General features: G+C 39.8%; 1 long non-coding RNA gene across 1 annotated transcript in view; it reads left to right on the top strand.

The window, feature by feature from the left end:
- Positions 1-633: 633 nt before the first annotated feature.
- LOC146816573 (uncharacterized) overlaps positions 634-20,130 on the top strand; it is a 91,609-nt gene continuing 72,112 nt past the window's right edge. The window contains exon 1 of the long non-coding RNA XR_014962919.1: positions 634-841. This is a non-coding gene — a long non-coding RNA (uncharacterized LOC146816573). The remainder of the gene's footprint in view (positions 842-20,130) is intronic.

Genomic DNA, 20,130 nt, shown 5'->3' with positions numbered 1-20,130 from the left:
CCGGTTCCACTGCACCTGCTTCACGAATGAAGATTAACCTCCTGGATAGTGTCTGAAAAGGTGGATGAAGTCAAGCTGGAGGCTCAGCAATGGTTCCTGAGGCCCTCCCCTCAGTGACAAGGGGTAGCGTCATAGATTGTCTCGCACCTGGGCGCTGCAGGTGTCCCAAAGCTACAGAAACAAGCAGAGTGCCTGGCGATTTTAATTAGCTGCAATAAATAACATGTTTCTATAGCTGTTTTATAATTAGGGTGGAAAATATGAGTCATTCTTCCTATCAGCAAGGTCACAAAACGCATACATTAGCCAGGAAAGTTACTTGCATGAAACATTTTAAACTGCATTTATATAGCGCTTACTAACTCTAGCAGCCATCTTTGTAGAGAGAGTTGTTGGGGTTCTGCTGTCCTCTTGGGGAGCTGGCCTAGGTTGGAGACACCACTTGTGCCACTGCCACGGAAAGATCTTTAAACCACATGGATTTGCTTTCATTTGGAAAAAATGTGCAGGCCCGCCGGGAGGGATCAAACCTGTCGTGTGAACTAGTGATTAATACCTGTCGTGTGAACAGGCAGATTTGCCTACGCCTGCCTCAGTGGGGCTCTTCAACTGTTCTCCTGCTGATAAGCCGAGACCAAAGTCCTCGCCTCCTCCGGGCACGCCGAGCAAACATGGCTCCCGGTGGCGCGGTTATTAATACCCACCCTGAGCCGAGAGCGTCTCTCAGCAACGTGCCCGCCGCGCGGCCTTTCACACGCCAATCAATGGCCTCGGGGCCCTGGCAGGTGCCAGGCTCTCGCGAGGCCACGACACTTGCGCCTGGTGACTGAGAGGACTGAAGGTACATGTATTTTCACTACCTATCAAATGTGAGGCAAAATCAGTCTGTCCATATTTTTTTTTTAATTACATATGTAGCAAAATGAACGCATAATAGTTTGCTCTATTTTAAAAGGGGGTTTCTTGAACTAGACTGTTTGTGAATTGTTGGGAACATGTGTTATATTTCGGTGGCAATAGTTGCAGAATACATTTTGTCCTGCCGAAGAAAATGTTTCTGTAACATGGGATGGAACAATTTGTGTGAACGCCTTTCTGTATTACACACGCAGCAAAATGGGTTTTTCTTCTGGACCAGTGCAATATTTCTGTGCATGGCACATGACATCCCAAACTGTGAAGCAGTGTTTTGACAGCAAATCAATTACCTGTACACCCACAGCAAAACAAGTTGAAAATTAACTTTCTTCGCTAGGATAGAATATGGAGGTAACTACATTTGTAGTTTTTGAGTGTATGTAATAGAGAACAAAGCAAAAAAAATGAAAAACTTGAGGCACAATCAAGTTGCTTTGGGTTTCTATCCAAAAACAGTAGGAATAGCCCACAATTAGCTGATTCTATTTTTTAATAATATTAGCCATACACCAGAATCCACATTATAGGTACTTTGCATAGTGCCCAAAAGTAAAACAATAAGACGAATCAATTTGTCTCAATTCTGCTACTTGTAAACTGGGAATAGAGCAAATTGTGCATGCACGAGGATAAACATTACACATGCTGATTTCACATTATTTTTGGGCAATTTCCTTAGAAAGACGTAATGTAAAAGATAGCACTCTGAGATGCAATTTCAGTTTGCCCTATTTCATGTCACATTAAGCAGAAAAAACTGTGGAAAATAAGGTTTATTTATCTTTGCAGTGTTTCTCATGGATTCTAATTTCTTCGATACAATGTCTGTGATAGTAAATGGTTTATAAGCAAAAAAGAACCATGTTATAGCATCGATTCATCGATCTATGTTCTCGTTGGGCCTGACCTAGACATAGCTTTAGATGTCATGGAAGGTTCATTCATAATGAAAATGCAGATGTGTATAAACGCACACATACACGGGCTTTCGGTGAGGCCGTGTTACAGACGTTTTTCAAAGATACCAACAAACACAGAGCAAATGCACTTGCACCATTTTTGCTGCTGGTGAAATCAGGATTGGACGAAATTATTTTTAAACCAGGGCAAAATGCAAACCAAGCAGTTTTTAAACCTTTTTTCTGTTTTATGTAATAAATTGAGAGACACTTTTTTTATTCACATTTGCTTGCACCAAGCACAGGTTGCCTGTGCTTGAGGCAAACTCGGTTTGTTCAATTTGCATTTCATAAGTAGCAGAACCAGTGCAAAATCATATAGGCTTATTTTGTTTAACAAAAAAGGTTATTCATGGACATATCCTCTGAACAGGAACCTGTTTATTCTAATATAAATTTGGTTATCTGACATTACACAAAAGAAAAAAAATTATACTGCCAGATCATGTTTTATTATTACATGCTATTAGTGGCAAATATTTAGTGCAAACCACAGGAACAATCTGTTTGCACTGGTTGCGGCACCTGTGTTTTTGGAGCTAGTTTTCAAGTACCAAAATGGACACAGGCATGTTTCATGCTAAAATATAGCACTAAATACCATTTTTGCATTTTGCATAATTACGCGCAATTGTGCATAATTTCTCTGAAATTATGCGTAGTAATGCAGACTCAAATAATCTGAATATTGAGGCCCCCTAGTTTATGCAAAGTAACTGGTAACACATAAGCAGCAACCAGAGTACTAGTTTCCCCCAAGAAGAGCTACAGGCCACAGTCAGTGCTGAAACCCCAATACTCCAAAGATCAGTTTAACATTCTCTTGCATCTCATTCGTACTAAAATTCCAAGAACTCACAATGCACATATGTGCGTGCGCATGCACACACACACACACACACACACACACACACACACACACACACACACACACACACACACACACACACACACACATACACGTGTTACCATCCTTGTGGGGACTATGTGTGAACACCTGCCTTGTGGGGACTAACCTTTCCCAATGTTTTAAAAACATACCAATAACAGAAAAATGTTAAGAAAAAATTCATTATATAGGATCCTGCTTCAAATCAGCAAATATATTGTTATTTAATCGCGCGCACAGAACCATCTTTGTGGGGACTTGAACATGTCTTACTATCCTTGCGGGGACTTACTCAATAATTATCATTTCTGATTGAATACATCCACAAACAATTGGCTAACCTCTTTTTCTCTGCTTTACCTATATTACATGATAGTTTAGAGATATATGAATATCTCTTTGTGTATTAGGAGCATCCACCAGATGGATTTTGAGAATGCAGTTCTCAGTAGAAAAATATACTATATAAAGTCCACGGAAAGGCATTTTCAGATATTCGGTGTATTGCTGACTTCTTACAAACATTAAGGGATAAGGAAATAGTGAACAGTTAAATCCCTTTAAATGCCAAAGAGTATGTATTGTGGTCAGATGGGAAAGCCAAGTTGAGATTACCTTTTTTTGCATCAACTCCACCATTGTCTTGGCATGGCTGTACAATAATAGTCCCCAAGATATGGCATATGAAATGTTCTAGAGCTATCAGAGGTAGTGTGCTGTGATAGTCATGTTCAAGCCCCCACAGAGATAGTGCATGATTACATTGATGCCCTGGTTCCCAAAGATATAGTGTTTGATTATAGTCACTCTGAAGTCCCCATACACAGAGTGTGATTATATTTATGTTAAAGCCCCCGCAGAGATGGTGAGTGATTATAATAATACTCAATTCTCTGTAGAGCTAGTGTGTGGTGACAGTTCTGTTGAAGCCACATGAGATAGTGTATCATTAGAGTGATGCCCAAGTTGCCACACAGGTAGCATGTCATCATAGTCATGCTCAAATCATCAAAAAGATAGTGTCTGATTATTATAGTCATGCCCAGGTCCCTAGAGATATAGTGTTTGGTCATAGTCATATTCAAGTACCCCTAGAGATAGTGTACAATGATTGTCATGCTGCTGTTCATGCAGAAACAATGTGTTACTACAGTAATTACCAGGTCTCCACAGAGACAGTGTGTGATTACAGGCATGTTCAAGTCCCCGCATAGAGAGTGTTATGGTAGTCATGTTCAAGTTCCTCCATTGTGTACGATGATACATATGCTAATGTTCAAGCATAAATAGTATGTCATTTCAATTGTGCCCTGGTCCCCACAGATATAGCATTTAATTATAATCAGTCTCAAGTCCCCATAGTGACAGATGTAATTTTCTTCATAATCAAGTTCCCCTCAGTGATGGTGTAAAATTGTAGTTATGTTCAAGTCCTCACAGAGAGAGTGTGTGGTCACAATCATATTCAAGTCCCCCTATAAAAAGTGTTATGATAGTCATGTTCAACTCGCTATATAAAGAGGATTATGATAAAAATATTCAGGTTCCTGGAGAAATTGTGTATTATATTAGTCATGTTCAGATAACTGCAAAAATGATCTGCAAATATAGTGATGCTGGGGTGGAGTCACAGGTAGTGTGTGATTATAGTCAGCTCAAGTCCTGCAGAGGTATTGTGGGATTATAGTGAACCACAGGTCCCCACAGAGATAGTGTGTGATAGCACTCATGTTTAATTCCCCACAAACATAGTGTGCGATGGATTATATTGATGTCCAGGTCCCCACAGAGATAGTGTGTGATTATAGCATTACCACTATCCCTAAAGAGATAGTATGTGATTATAGACATGCTCAGGTCCCCACAGAGATACTATACTGTGTGATAATAGACATGCCCAAGTTCCCACACAGATAATGTGTGAATATAGAGATGTCCAGTTCCCCATGCTGATGGCGTGTGACTATATTTTTACCATGGTCACCAAAGAGAATGTGTACGATTATAGAGATGCTCATGTCCCCATGGAGATTGTGTATGACTAAAGATATGCCCAGGTCCTCACAGAGATAGTGTGTGATTATAGGGATTTCCAGGTCCCCACAGAGATAGTGTGTGATTATAGATAACCCCAGGTCCCCACAGAGATAGTGTGTGATTATACACATGCCCAGGTCCCCACAGAGATGGTGTGTTACTATAGTATTGCCATGGTCATCAAAGAGAATGTGTGTGATTATAGACATGCCCAAGTTCCAGGAGAGACAGTGTGCGATTAAAGACATGACCAGGTCCCCATGGAGATAGTGTATGATTAAAAATATATCCAGGTCCTCACAGAGATAGTGTGTGATTATACACATGCCCAGGTCCCCACAGAGATGGTGTGTGACTATAGTATTCCCATGGTTGTCAAAGAGAATGTGTGTGATTATAGGCATGCCCAGGTTCTCGGAGAGATTGTGTGTGAAAAAAGACATGCCCAAGTCCCCACGGAGATAGTATGTGATTAAATACATACTCAGGTCCTCACAGAGATAGTGTGTGATAATAGGGATGTCCAGGTCCCCACTGAGATAGTGTGTGATTATAGACATGTTCTGGTCCCCACGGAGATAGTGTGTGATTATACACATGCCAAGGTTTCCACATAGATAGTGTGTGATTAAAGATATGCCCAGGTCCTCACAGAGATAGTGTGTGATTATAGGTCCCCACAGAGATAGTGTGTGATTATGGACATGCCCTGGTCCCCACAGAGATAGTGTGTGATTATTCACATGCCCAGGTCTCCACATAGATAGTGTGTGATTAAAGACATGCCCAGGTCCCAGCGGAGATAGTGTGTGATTAAAGATATGCCCAGGTCCTCACAGAGATAGTGTGTGATTATAGGTCCCCACAGAGATAGTGTGTGATTATAGAAATGCCCAGATTCCCACAGAGATAGTGTGTGATTATACACATGCCCAGGTTCCCACAGAGATAGTGTGTGATTATAGGGATGTACAATCCCTCACAGAGCTAGTGTGCAATTATAGACATGCCAATGTCCCCATAGAGATAGTGTTATTATAGATATCCCCAGGTCCCCACAGAGATAGTGTGCAATTATAGGTATGCACAGGGAGGTTGCACAGAGATAGTGTGCGATTCTAGTTATGCTCAAGTCTCCAGAGCGATGTGTGTGATTATAGGGATGTTGAAGAGCCCATACGGATCATATTAGTCTGGTGGCTTATTAAACAAATTAATCCACTTGAGGGATATGTGTTTCACCTTTCTCTCACATGTTGAATCCTCGTGTTTCCACTCAGCCTTTCGAGGTCAATACAATAAGTACCATTTACTTGAATAACAATAAAAATATGGAAGTCAGCACCAAGACACCCCTAGGTGTGAATGTGTACTTTATATACACACATGAGATTATGTGATGTGATATGATAATAGTGGTACTTAATCCACCACCAGAGATAGACCAGAATTATGCCATATCTATTAATCTCACTCCAAATGCAGCATTAACTGGTTTAAACTGTGTCCCTCCAGGAAGTTGCACACTTCCTTAAAAGTGTCTGAGTTCTCATTCTCTTTTATAGCCGCCGTCTTATGAAATCTAGTCTCCATCAGGAAGATAAAACTGTATTTCTAATTGCAACAAACTCCCCATGCTGATTCTTCGGATTCTTAATAGAAATAGACTTAAGAACTGGCACATCATTATAATTTTTGTCTCTTATAATTCGAGAATGTAATTGTCCTCGCCTCATAAAGCTCTTATTTTCTCAAAGTATTTCTTCTACCTGGGGCTCTTTCTAGCCACCCAGGCTCACACTCAATAAATATGTATATATGTACGTAAACCTTGTTTAACAAACTTAAAACATTTCTTGTGTTTGGAAGCACAAATTCTGTAAGTGGGTTTCCAGAATGGGGCTAGCTGTCCTTTGTGCAAGAGTAGAAAAAGTCAAGTTGGCAGTGTTACATCCTTTTTATGGGATAAGACACATTCTCAAAATGTGCCCAGGTGAAACATGGGAAACTTTCACAAAGTTGAAACATCCATTTGAGAACCACTATTTTATGTTTGAAGTATAGGATAGAAATTCTTAAGCCAGGCTTGTGTTTTTTTTGTACAAGAGTAGAAAAAGGTAGTTTAGCCACGTGGTGCGACAGCCTTCTTCATGGAAAAAGGTACCTTCTCAGAAGTGCCAATGTCAACTACAAAAGACTTTCTCAGTGTGTAAGGTCTTATTTGAAGGCCAAATCATATACAAGAGTCTTACCAATTGTATTCCTGAACTGAACTGGTATGCTAATTGTATAAGAGTAGAGAAAGGTACTTTGGCTGATGTACAGCTGTCTTTTTCATGGGAATAAAAATCTCAGAATGCTCCCAAGGTAAATATAGGAGTCTTTTCCAATGTTAACAAAAACATTTTTGAGGCGTGGGGCTAATTGTTGTACATCGGCATGTGTGGGGTAGACAACTAGACTTCCTAAAAGGGGCTGGTGAATCCTTTGTTCAGGAATAGAGAAACATCATTTGATAGTCATGCACTAGCTGTTTATGTGCAAAAAGAATCCTTAAAATGTGCCCATGTCAAAGTTGAAATACATGTTTTCAGCAGTGGACCTTTTCTACATAGAGTAAACACTAATTTTTCAATTAGGTTTGAGGTACCTTTGTGCCGGAGTAGAGAAATTCACTTATAGTTGTGTAACTACACTTCATGTGAAAAGGGACATTTTCAAACTGGGCACTTGTTAAATATGGGCAATGAAACACATATTGATTCCAAAATATCATGTGACATAAGCATGTTGACAAAAATATTACCTACGCAAAAATATTGTGTAACAGAATATCAAAAGTAAGAATATAGGTTTTATTATACGAATAAACAATGTCTATATAAAGAAAATTGCTGTACTTCAATATAGTTGTAATAAACATTGATTGTAATTAAATATATCTATACTAATAATATTAGTATAATTGTCTTTTTTTAAATATAGTTTGTAATTTTCATTGAGTAAATTAATTTTTAAAATGTAATTAGTAATTTATAATTTAGTAGCAGTCATTTTGTTTGTAGGGGAATATGGTGGTAAGTTAAATACATTTTAAATAGTAGTTTTTTAATATTAAGTGATATAAGGTAAATTAAATATTACATTTTTTCTTATGTAAATGTTTTAATTGTTCTTTCATTTATTTAGGGTTCATTTTGCATTTTTAATTTATATTTTGTATAGTATAATTAGTCATCTATAATTTAGTGTCATGTTGTACGGTTTGTAGGGGAATAGGGTAAGATATCATTTGTATTAAAATAGTTTTCTTTGTTTTAAGCTATTTAAATATTTAATTTATAAATAATTGTATAATTATTTCCTTGATTATTTAATATGTACAATTGTTTTACATAGACTGTGAAAGAAATAAAATAATTGATAATATGTCTAAACAAGTGCAAAATATATTACCATTTATTATTTTTATGTTTCCTTTATTTTAATTTTATTCCTGTTTTATTTATATTTCAATTTATCTTTATGGTGTTGGTGTTTTTTGTGCAGTAGTACCGAGTGAAATGAATTCTATGTATGTTTATTTCAATATTTCATTTATTTATACATTTATTTTCTATATTTATAATACATTTTGCATCCTATTTAAATTAATACAAGATATAGTTTTTAGTTTAAATATGGTTAATCATGTTATCTTCTTAGATATTTAAATATTTGAATTGCTGTGTAAGAATGGTATAAGGAACCTTTCTGTAGTCCAACCCCCCCCCCATGTTGCTTAGATTGGAGTGGGACTAGTAAATCTAGCTCATCCAAATCCAATGCATTCCTTATTGTTGCTTAATTGGAGTGGGGATAGTAAATCTAACCCTTTCAAAGTCCAAGGCTTTCCCTACTGTTGCATATATTGGGGTGGAAATAGTAAATCTAATCCCTCTGAAGTTCAATACTTTCCAAGCTTAGCGTACATTGCAGTGGGAATAGCAAATCTAACCTCTTTAAAATAAAGCAGATTTCATGCTTTTGCTTAGGGTAGAAAAGGAACAGTATATTTGACTGCTCAGAAGTTCAACACCTTCCCTACTGTTGCTTAGACTGGAGTGGAAATAGAAATTAAACTCCTCCGAAGCCCAGCACTTTCCCTACTGTTACTTAGATTGGAGTGAGAGTAGCAAATGTAATCTATCCATAGTCCAACACTTTAGTTACTGTTGCTTAGACTGGAGTGGAAATGGTAACTCTAATCCCTCCTAAACCCACAACCTTCCATACTGTTGCTTAGATCAGAGTGGGAATAGTAATTCCAACCCTTCTGAAGTCCAATACTTTCTGTACTTTTGCTTAGATTGGAGTGGAATAGTAAATGTAGCCTCTCTGAAGTCCAAAATATTTTCTTGGGTTGCTTAAATAAGAGTGGGAATAGTAAATCTAACCTCTCCAAAATCCAAACCTTTCTGTACTGTTGCTTCGATCGGAGTCCGAAGTCCAATATGTTCAATGAGTTTGTTTATGTTGAGTAGGAATAGAAAATGTAACACCTTTCAAGTGTAACGCTTTTCATACTTTTCATTTAATTAGAGTTTGCTCGTTTATTTTTGCTGTTTCTTTTACTTGCTGTTATATGTTTTAAATTATATATCTTTTTATGTTTATTGTTGTTTAAAAAAATCTATTTTTATTATAAAATGTATATTTTTATATTATTTGTATTTATTTACCCAATTGTGTTATATGTTTTTAATATATATTTTCTACAATTATTTTCATTAATGTTAATATTATTAATTTAGATGCAAATTATTGTTATTTAAAAAAAAGTGCAGTTCACCCTAAACCCCTATAAAATATATAGAAATTTTGTAAAAATCTCCACCTATTGCCCCTTAAATAAAGTGGTAATAGATAATGAACAACAATAAAACCTGATACTAACCTATAAGTAACATCCTAAACCAAAATGTAGTGAAACACAGACTAGAGAAACCAGCAAAACAATGCAAAAAGCTACATGACTGCCTTTTACCTTTAGTACGCAGAGCAATTAGCAAATCACATATTCACTTCAAAGCCCCATGTACTGTTGTATACCATGAACATACCACGGTACAACGAGGCACAATGTATAAGTAAATTTTTTTAAAGTTATAAGTTTAGCACTACTTACACTATTTAAAGATACTACACTTTTCCACTTTACGTCAGTCCATTTTACACCACTACACCGTACGCTAATCCACTCTACGCCACTCCACTGTACTCCACCTCACTCCACTCTAGGCCACAACCAAAAATGAACATTTACACATCATAATGTATATTCCTGTCTAAAGACATTTATATTCATTCACACACTTTCACGCTATGTCTGTTTCAATTAACACACTCCACTCTGACATCTCACTTTACATCACTCCACTGTATGCTATTCCACTCTCCACCATTCCACTTTACGGCAGTCCATTATACACCACTGCACTGGATGCTAATCCACTATATTCCACTCCTCTGTACTCCACCTCACTCCACTCTAGGCCACTCATGTTACACTGCTCTACTTTATGATATTATACTATACACCACTCTATTCTATTATACTCCACTCCATGTCACTTTACTGTATGCCCCTCCACTGTACAACTCCCTACTGTACACTATTCCCCTGTATGCTACTCCACTCTGACATTACACTCTATGCTACTCTATGCCATCACACTCTGTGCTACTTCATGGTACATCACTACACTCTACACTATTCCACTAGATGCCACTCCACTCAACGGCACTCTACTATACTCAACAGCAGTATACCCCACTTCACTCTGCCACAATCCACTGTATGCTACTACACTTTACAACACTACATTGTACGCCACATCACTATATGTCACTACACTCTATGCTTCTACAGTCTAAGCTATTCCACTGTATGACCCTGTACTCTATGCTTATCCACTATAAGCCACTCCTCTGTACATCACTGGACTTAATGCCACTAAACTAAACACTACTTCACTGTACGGCACTCCACTCTATGCTACTCCACTCTACTCAACTATAGTGTATGCTATTCCTCTGCTCGCCACTCTCTGATACTCAACTTTATGCCACTACACCATACCTCACCCCACTCTATGCAAGTTCACTCTACACTACTCCACTGTATGCCTTGCCACTCTATGCCACTCTACTCTATGCTATTCCGGTCTACGCCACTGCACTGCATGCCGGTCTACTCAACCATACTTCACTGCAAGCTACTGCACTGTATGGTATTCCAGTTTACGTTATTCCAATGTATGCCACTACACTGTACAGCACTCCAAACTATGGCACCCCACTGTATGCCACTACACTGTACGCAAACCCACTCTGCACTATTCCACTGTATGCAACTCCACTGTACCATTCTCCACTGTATGATATCCCACCCCATACCACTCCACCGTACGCCACTCCACTGTATGCCACTCTACTATACGCTGTTCCTTTGTACATCACTCCACTGTATGCCACTCTGCTGTACGCCACTCTACTCTATCCCACTTCACTGTTAACCACTCCGCTCTATGCCACTCCACTCTATGCCACTCTGTTCTATCCCAGTTCTCTGTTTGCCACTCCGCTCTACGCCCCTCTGCTCTATGCCACTCCACTCTATGCCCCTCCGCTCTATGCCCCTCCGCTCTATGCCCCTCCGCTCTACGCCACTCAAGTGTACCTCATTCCACTCTACTCAACTCCAATCTATGACACTATACTGTATGACAGTATATATTACAACACTATCCTCCACTGTTTTTTACCACACTCCATTTAATGATACTCCACTTGACAACAGTAAACTGCATTTTTAAAAAAAACATTTTATTACAATTTTAAAACCAATTGAACTCCCATGAAAAAAACTAAGGTTAAGGATAATATATAGTTAGGAAAACTTTATTTCTTCTTTGTACACAAACCAAACATAAAAAACACAAACATTATAAATGCTTAAGTTAGAGTTATAACTTCAATTTATAATTTGCGCACCACTTTCAAATTACTATAAGTCACAGTTATAACTCACATTTATACTTATGCACCACCTTCAAATTTCTAGAAGTCATGCACCAACCTACTCAGTCTTGTCACCTTATTCAGACTCATTCACTCAAAAAGTCCTATTGTTGACTGAAAACCGCATGCATACTCAACACCAGTACCATGTACTGGACTTTACAGTGGAATTTTACATGATAGGGATGACTAAACGGCGCTCTCTCTGAAACAAAAAAAGGTCTGGTTACTCTATAGTCAAAAAATATGGCATGTGCCACCACTGGTTTATATGTGATGCACCCATAACAGGGACAGTAGTCCGCTGTTTGAGACCATGCTTGGTGAGCCTCTTCAGAGGGCAGATTATGTTCCTCACATTATCAGGGACAGGCCTAAGCCTCTGCTGTGACACCAGCAAAAGAAGACAAGTCAGGATACCAGTTTCTTCTGGAAATTCGCACTCAGGGCAGGGGATATCAGCTGTGCATGATTCAAGGGGCCTTCTCGTCCCAGCACCCTTATTAAGAACCACCTGACACTGGAACACCTGTCTATCTCAGTAGAAATCCTAGAAGTGAATGAGAGACAACCTGATATCACTGTGTCCTTTCAGAACAGGTTTTATGTGCAATGTTTGTAGTGTAACACCCCAAGTTCTCTATCCCCTCAAGCCTTAGGGCATTCATTGTGACTGCTTTGATTCCATTCAACAACTTCCAATTGATAAAAGTGGTTAGAGTCATTCACTCCCACAGAGATAGTGTGTGATGATACTCATGTCCAATACCCACCAAAGGTAGTGTGTGACTGATTATATTGATGTCCTGGTGTGATGATAAGCATGCCCAGATCCCCACAGAGATAGGGTTTGATTATAGACATACTCAGGTCCCCACAGAGATAGTGTGTGATTATAGGCATGCCCAGGTCTCCACAAAGATAGTGTGTGATTATACTCATGTTCAATACCTGGCAAAGGTAGTGTGTAATTGATTATATTGTACCCAGGTCCCCACAGAGATAATGTGTGATTATAGGTATGTCCAGGTCCTCACCAAGATGGTGTGTGATTATAGTATTACCACTGTCCCCAAAGAGGTAGTGTATGCTGATAATCATGTTCAATTTCCAGCAAAGGTAGTGTGTGATTGATTATATTAATGCCCAGACCCCAACAGAGATAGTGTGTGATTATAGAAATGCCTAGGTCCCAACAGAGATAGTTTGTGATTATAGGAATGCCCAGGTCCCCACAGAGATAGTGTGTGATAATAATCATGTTTAATACCCCCCAAAGGTAGTGTGTGATTGATTATTCTGATGGCCAGGTCCCACAAAGATAATACTTTATTATAGACATACCCAGATCCCCACAGAGATAGCGTGTGATTGTAGGCATGGCTAGGTCCCCAAGGAGATAGCGTGTGATGATACTCATGTTAAAAACCCACAAAGGTGGTGTGTGATTGGTTATATTGATGTCCAGGTCCCTACAGAGATAGTGTGTGATTATCGCAATGGCCAGGTCCCCACAGAGATAGTGTGTGATTATAGACATGCCCAGGGTCTGATAGAGATAGTGTATGAATATAGACATGCCCGTGTCCCCACAGAGAAAGTGTTTAATTATAGACATGCCCAGATCCCCACAGAGATAGTGTGTGATTATAGGCATGCCCAGGTCCTCACAGAGATAATATGTGATTATTGACATGCCCAAGGCCTGATAGAGATAGTGTGTGATTATAGACATGCCTAGGTCCCACACATAGAAAGTGTATGAGGCTACTCATGTTCAATTCTATGCAAAGATAATGTGTGATTGATTATATCATTGCCCTGCTCCCCACAGAGATGATGTGTGATTATAGGTATGTCCAGGTCCTCACAGAGATGGTGTGTGAATTTACAATTACCACTGTCTCCAAAGAGGTAGTGTATGCTGATAATCATGTTCAATTTCCTGAAAGATAGTGAGGTTGGTTATATTTATGCCCAAGTCCTTACAGAGGTAGTGTGTGATGAAAATGATGCCCAGGTGCCCATAGAGATACTGTGTGTTTACAGTGATGTTAAAGTCCCCACAGTGATAGTGTGTGATTATAATCATATTCAAGTCTACACAGTGTCTCCTCAAACAGATTGTATTAGTCTGGTGGCTTAATAAACTAATGTATCCACTTGAGGGGTATGTGTTTGACCTCCCACTCACATTTGAATACTGGTTCTTTCACTCAGCCTTTTATACTTCCATGGTAGATGCAATGAGTACCATTTACTTGGATAACAATACATTTCTGTAATTCAGCATAAATATATCTCCAGGGGTGATTGAGCACTTTATATATACACATGAGACAGCCAGATGTGATGTCATGTTATGTGATAATATTGGTACTCAAGTCACCATAGTTGTGAGACTGGGATTATCCCATTGATCTAATGGTCCCACTTCAAATGTTGCAATAACTGATTTAAACTGTGCTCATCCAGAAAGGTCCACACTTCCTAAAAATTTAGTGTTTTTCCATGTTATTCCACTATTCTTAGTTAAACAATTTTGAAAGAATGATCAACATTTTACGTCATGTCAAACATGACATTGACATTGTCAGTGCCTAAAAACCCACTATATTCACACACTATATCTATCAGACCCTGGGCATGTCTATAATGGAATTAAGACACCAAACTCACTTTAGTTGCCAAAGTGTTTTTCTAAAATATCCTAAGAACTCACACACCCTTACATCTGCTTACAAAATAGAGCTTAATTTATTCAAAAAAACAAGACAAAAATAAAAGATCCAATATGTATAACTGAAGATATGAATGTTTAAAGAACATCTTGAAATACAGTGCTTAAAAGCATCTGGTCGTGTTAGACCAGGTCAAATTCAGAAGTCCAGGCTGACTGCGATGGAACATAGGTCAGATACAGGGACCAGCCTTAGCCCACTGAAACAGAACTTGCTTCACGGTTTTGTCAAAGAGGAGATCCAAGGAGCAGAGGAGGCAATGCGTCAGTCAATCTCTTCGAATCTAGGCGATGGGTCGGTTGCACTGCAGGCAAGTTAGAGATGTGTAGCCATCAAACCCCAAGATGTAGGGGATGCGTCGTCGTCGAGCACCACAAGTCTAGGATGTGTCAAGGACTGGAGGCAATGTGCCGCACAGTCAGCGATGTGATGTCTTTGGTCCTTGCAAAAGTGGCGATGCATCAGTGTTGATGGAGATATGCCAGTTCCGAGCGGTGTAACAGTGTAGAGGCATGGATTTCTGCTGGATCAGCACTTTCTACCTGCTTCTAGGGGCCCAGGACTGGTTTGGCACCACTTGGCAGGGCAGGACTCACAGGTGGCAGAGTACATGTGCTGTAGCAGGGTTGGTGGAAGTCTTTGATGTTCTCAAGACTTCAAAAGTGGTATAGTTCCAGTCATTCATACCCAGGTAAGGAAGGCCGCAGGTCAGCAGAGCAGGAGTCCAGAAGAGTAGGAGTCCTTCATCAGCACAGCAGTTCTTCCTCCTGGCAAAGTATCCACATGCCCAGAAGTGTACTGAGTTGATGGGGTCTGGAGTACTCAACTACAATGAACTCTTTGCCACTGCACTCTACGCCACTGCACTCTACGCCACTGCACTCTACGCCACTGCACTCTAGTCTATGCCACTGAACTCTACGCCAATGCACTCTACGCCACTTTACTCAAAACCAATGCACTCTATGCCAATCCATGTTGCATTGCTGTACTTTACACCACTTCTCACTAGTCTTCTCTAAAACACTACACTCTAATATACTCCACGATATGAAGCTCAACTCCATTAATCTCTGCTCCACTCTGATTCTCTGCTCCAACTCTATGTCACTCCACTGTACAACATTCTACTCTGCAACACTACTCCACTCTACAACACTCTACAAAACTCCTTCTATGCCACGCTATGCCACTCAATGCCGCTCCCATGTATACCACTCCACTCAATGTCACTCTATGCCACTCCAGACCACTCAACTCCACAACACTTTTCTCCACTCTGTGCTATTCCACTCTCTACACTACTCCACTCTATGCCACTTCATGACAATGTACTCCGCTCTATACAACTATACTCTACAACATTCTACACACACCCTCTATGCCACTCCACTCTGTGCCACTTCACTCTTACACTCTACTCAACTCTAGGCCATTTTACTCAGTGACACTCTACTCCCACAACACTCTACACCACTCCACGCCACTCCATGACAGTCCATGGCAGTCCACTCAACTCTACAACACTCCACTTTACTTGACTTTCCAACAATCCACACTACTCTCCATTACCCCACTTACTTTTAGTCATCCTGAACAGCAGCCACGCTGTTGTACAAAATGACTAAAACATATTGGCTTGGCCAATAGCTCTTGCATAGGCGAGACCAATTGGCTATGGCAATGCTTGTCAATATCTGCATCTGTGTGGTCTCCTCTTCTACAATGTTGCCATTGTGCATGCATGGAACTTGGAAACTGTATTCCATAAAACTTCCCACTGGATGAGAATTACTGCTCCATTAATATTACAATTCTGCTAGGATTTTCAGCTAGAAGGATTGCAAATCAGTCAGCAATAAATCTGTTGGTATAGATATACCACTGAGGTATATACTACCATGGGGTAGTTACAGCAGGAGGAAGAACTGCACTAAGTATCATAATTCCATGCATTTTGTAGCTAAAAGAATGTATCTGATAGCTAGTGGATCGACTACTAGACTGGTAAAATCACTGCACTGCTGTATCACTGCATGAATGAGAAGTTGTCACACATAGTCAAAGCTGGGGAATATTGTTATTGTTATGGAGCTAATATTTTTGGCAGCCCTGCAAGGAAGGGGCATTTTTCATTTTTTTAGGAGCAGGTACGCATCAGCTAAGTGCTAAGGGTACCTCACTGTTCCATAACGTCAGATTTATATAATAGCTTTAATATTCATGGATGGCATCCAGATGCCAAGGACCAGTCAGAACTTGACAACCAACTGAAGCTGATGGAAGGGGCTGAGGCTTGAATTTAAGCATTCCGAGGGCTGGGTAAGAAATTAGATACCACTAAAGTCTGAAAAAATATGGCTTTTCGAGGAGCAAGATAGAAGCTAGGTTTAGGTTATTCATTGTCTTTTGGCAATCTCCCCCTGTGCCTCAAGTCAGACCTTTCTACTGTGTACTCAGACCTCGGATTTGACACAAAAGTGGGGTTTCGAACTTGTGAAACATTTTGGATGGGTTTTTAGGCACTGACAATGTTAATGTCATAATCTAAATGTAAATTCGGTCCAGGTTACATGCTCACCCTGCACTACAAACGTTGAGAAAATGCTTTAAAAATTCCTGGTGATGTGAGTGGCCTAGGAGAAATTTTTATTACACCAGTGAAATTCGCCTTAGTCATAAATTTTGCATCATGTAAAATTTGCAAAATTATTCAAAATTTCACATTATTCTATATTGCCAAATTCTTGAGTTATGCATGAGTTACCAACAAATCCCGTTTCGCAAAATTTCTGAAACCTAGGAGTGCGCAACTCTTTGGAAATGGGGCATGCCAGACATTCAGGCTCAATAATTTATCTCAGACCTGAAAGGCATTCTTTCTACAGATTGTGTACCCTACATCACCCTTAAACCTGATTGTGCTCTCCACAATGAGGGATTCTGAGCACCCAGAGTGTTTCTAGTACAGTCTATCGAAATTATTTTAAGAAGGTACAGAAGGGACCAAAGATAAGCCAGTGGGACAACCTGTAATGGGCAATTACGAAGGTTATGTTCTAGTAGCCAGGGTGATGGAGCACCAAGTTCAACTTCAAAAACCACTTTATTCGATTAATTAAAATCATAAAAGTGTACAATACATTCAACAATAATTTAAGAACATTTCATTTTATACATAATTAAAAAGGTGTAAAAATAAATAGCTTATCCCGTTGGTACAGTTAATAAAACTAATTAATTTCCTCTAATGCAGCCAATCTATCCCTCCTTAGTCTGATTGATGCTACTAAAAAGCTAGCTACATAAAACATGGTTGAAGGTGATTCCATTAGTTGTAAAAACATCAAAGCAGGTTTAACTTGGACAAAAGCATTCTTTCTCATAATAGGCAGGATAAACCTTTTCCTAACGTCAAGGTACAGTGGACAAAAAACCATAAAGTGCATCGTATCTTGGGCAGAGAAATCATCACAACAGCAGGGGACCCCAACTTCCGGCCTACACCAACCCTGTGGGACACTTAATACTAGATGGATCTGATTGAAACGGAATTTTGTCAAAAGCCATTTATGATAAAAATTTGAGACAGTTGACAAATATGGGTGCATAGCCATGGATGAATTAAGCAAGAGGTGAGCCCTTACTGAGGGTTTACCATACTCATGGAATTCATGCTCAACCTCGCAGTGCTTAATAAAATATGTCTTGACCCACATTATGTCTGCTTTACATAGACCTTCGGGGTTAGTAAAAAGCTCAGGGCGTCCTAACTCCTTTGTAATTGATTTGATATATGACAGCCACTGAATACCCTTGCAGTTATCTAGTTTACAGCAATCTTTTAAAATCTTATGGTTCAATGTAAGATCCGGGTTCAACCAGGTTCTGATCCATAACAGGAGTGGGGCTATTTTTATAGTGTCCGAAATATATCCCGACCCCAATTCAAGATGGACCGAATGTGTCGCAGTGGATTGAGGAAGGCCAAGGAGAGCACGAAAAAATGTATTCTCTTCTGTTTGAATGGGTTCCGAGTTGGTATACCCCCATATAGCAGCCCCGTACCTAGCTATTGAGACAGTTTTTGCTTGGTATATTTTTAGAATAGCCTCACAGGGTTTCCCTCCCAACCTTTTTGCAAAACCCAATATAGCAGCCGAGGAGCTACGTACCGCTTTCACCTTGGTGGATACTTGGGATGCCCAGGTACCCTTGTCGTAAAAAACGACCCCCAAATAGGTGAAAACTTTCACTCTGGAGATAACAGCTCCGTTACAGTAACATAAGTTAAAATGGTTTTTTCCCTTCCCCAATGCCATAACATGAGATTTACCGTTGTTGACCACAAGGTCCATGGATTTCATAAAAGTCCCAAAGGTATTCAGTAATCTTTGGAGACCAAGCGGGGTTCGGGCCAGCAAAACCGTATCGTCCGCATAAAGAAGTACGGGTATGGGAATACCATCAATCCGAGGGATATCTGGAGAAGCAACTAGCAAGCTATCTTCGAGGGAATTAATGTACAACGTAAATAACATAGGGGCAAGAATACAGCCCTGACGCACCCCTCTACCAGATTTAAAACTGGCAGTGCATTTCCCCTCCTGCGACATCCTTATTGATGCTTTCAGGTCTTTGTGTAATTCAGCCAAAAAGTACACTAGGGGCCTATCCAAGCCAAGTTCCAGGAGTTTTGACCAAAGCTTAGACCTGTTAACCAGGTCGAAAGCCGTGGACAAATCCATAAAACCTAAAAAAATCGAACCCCCTGAGGCTTTCGTATACTTTGCAATAATTAAATGTAAATTAAGGCATTGGTCCTCTGTACCCCACCCTGGTCTAAATCCATACTGTGCATTAGAGATTATGCCTTTCTGAGAAGCCCAATTACTTATCCTAGCCAGAATAACCTTTCCTAGGATTTTAAACGAGGAGTCTAGCAGGGATATGGGCCTATAAAAACTAGGGTCACCTCTTTGGCCCTTCTTAAACACAGGGATTATGATCGATTGGGACCAAGACTTCGGGGAAATTGCTGTAGCCGCTGAGTTAAAAACATTTAACAAAACTTTACCCCAGTATTTAGAGTTAACCTTGTACATATCCGAGGGCACCCCATCAGGGCCTGCTGCCTTACGCCCGGCCGTCCCCTCGATAGCTTTCTCGACCTCTTCAATAGTGAAAATAATAGGGGGGAGGGGAGAGCTGGTGGTTGGAGTTACAAAAGCTTCCATCTCAAGATTACTCCCATATATTTTTTCAAAATGGCCTAACCAATCCGCCTCGGAGATATTCACTTCTAACACTGAGTTCTGGGAACCGGATAGCAACGGGGAATTAATAATTTCCCAGAATTTGGAACTATCTTTCAGGGTGGCATTATCCGTTAAAGCTACACATGCTTCTTGTTTAATTTCCCTCTTCCGTGCTAGTATTACTTGTGAATACTCTTTCCTTAACTGTGTCACTAGTCCTTTGTCTCTCGGTTTAACATTAAGGGCTTTTCTGAGTTGGTTTAGGG

The sequence above is a fragment of the Triturus cristatus genome, chromosome 6, assembly GCF_964204655.1.
Source record: "Triturus cristatus chromosome 6, aTriCri1.1, whole genome shotgun sequence".
Taxonomy (NCBI): Eukaryota; Metazoa; Chordata; class Amphibia; order Caudata; family Salamandridae; genus Triturus; species Triturus cristatus.
The sequence above is the reverse complement of the archived record's forward strand: the minus strand, read 5'-3'. Positions and strand labels throughout refer to the sequence as shown.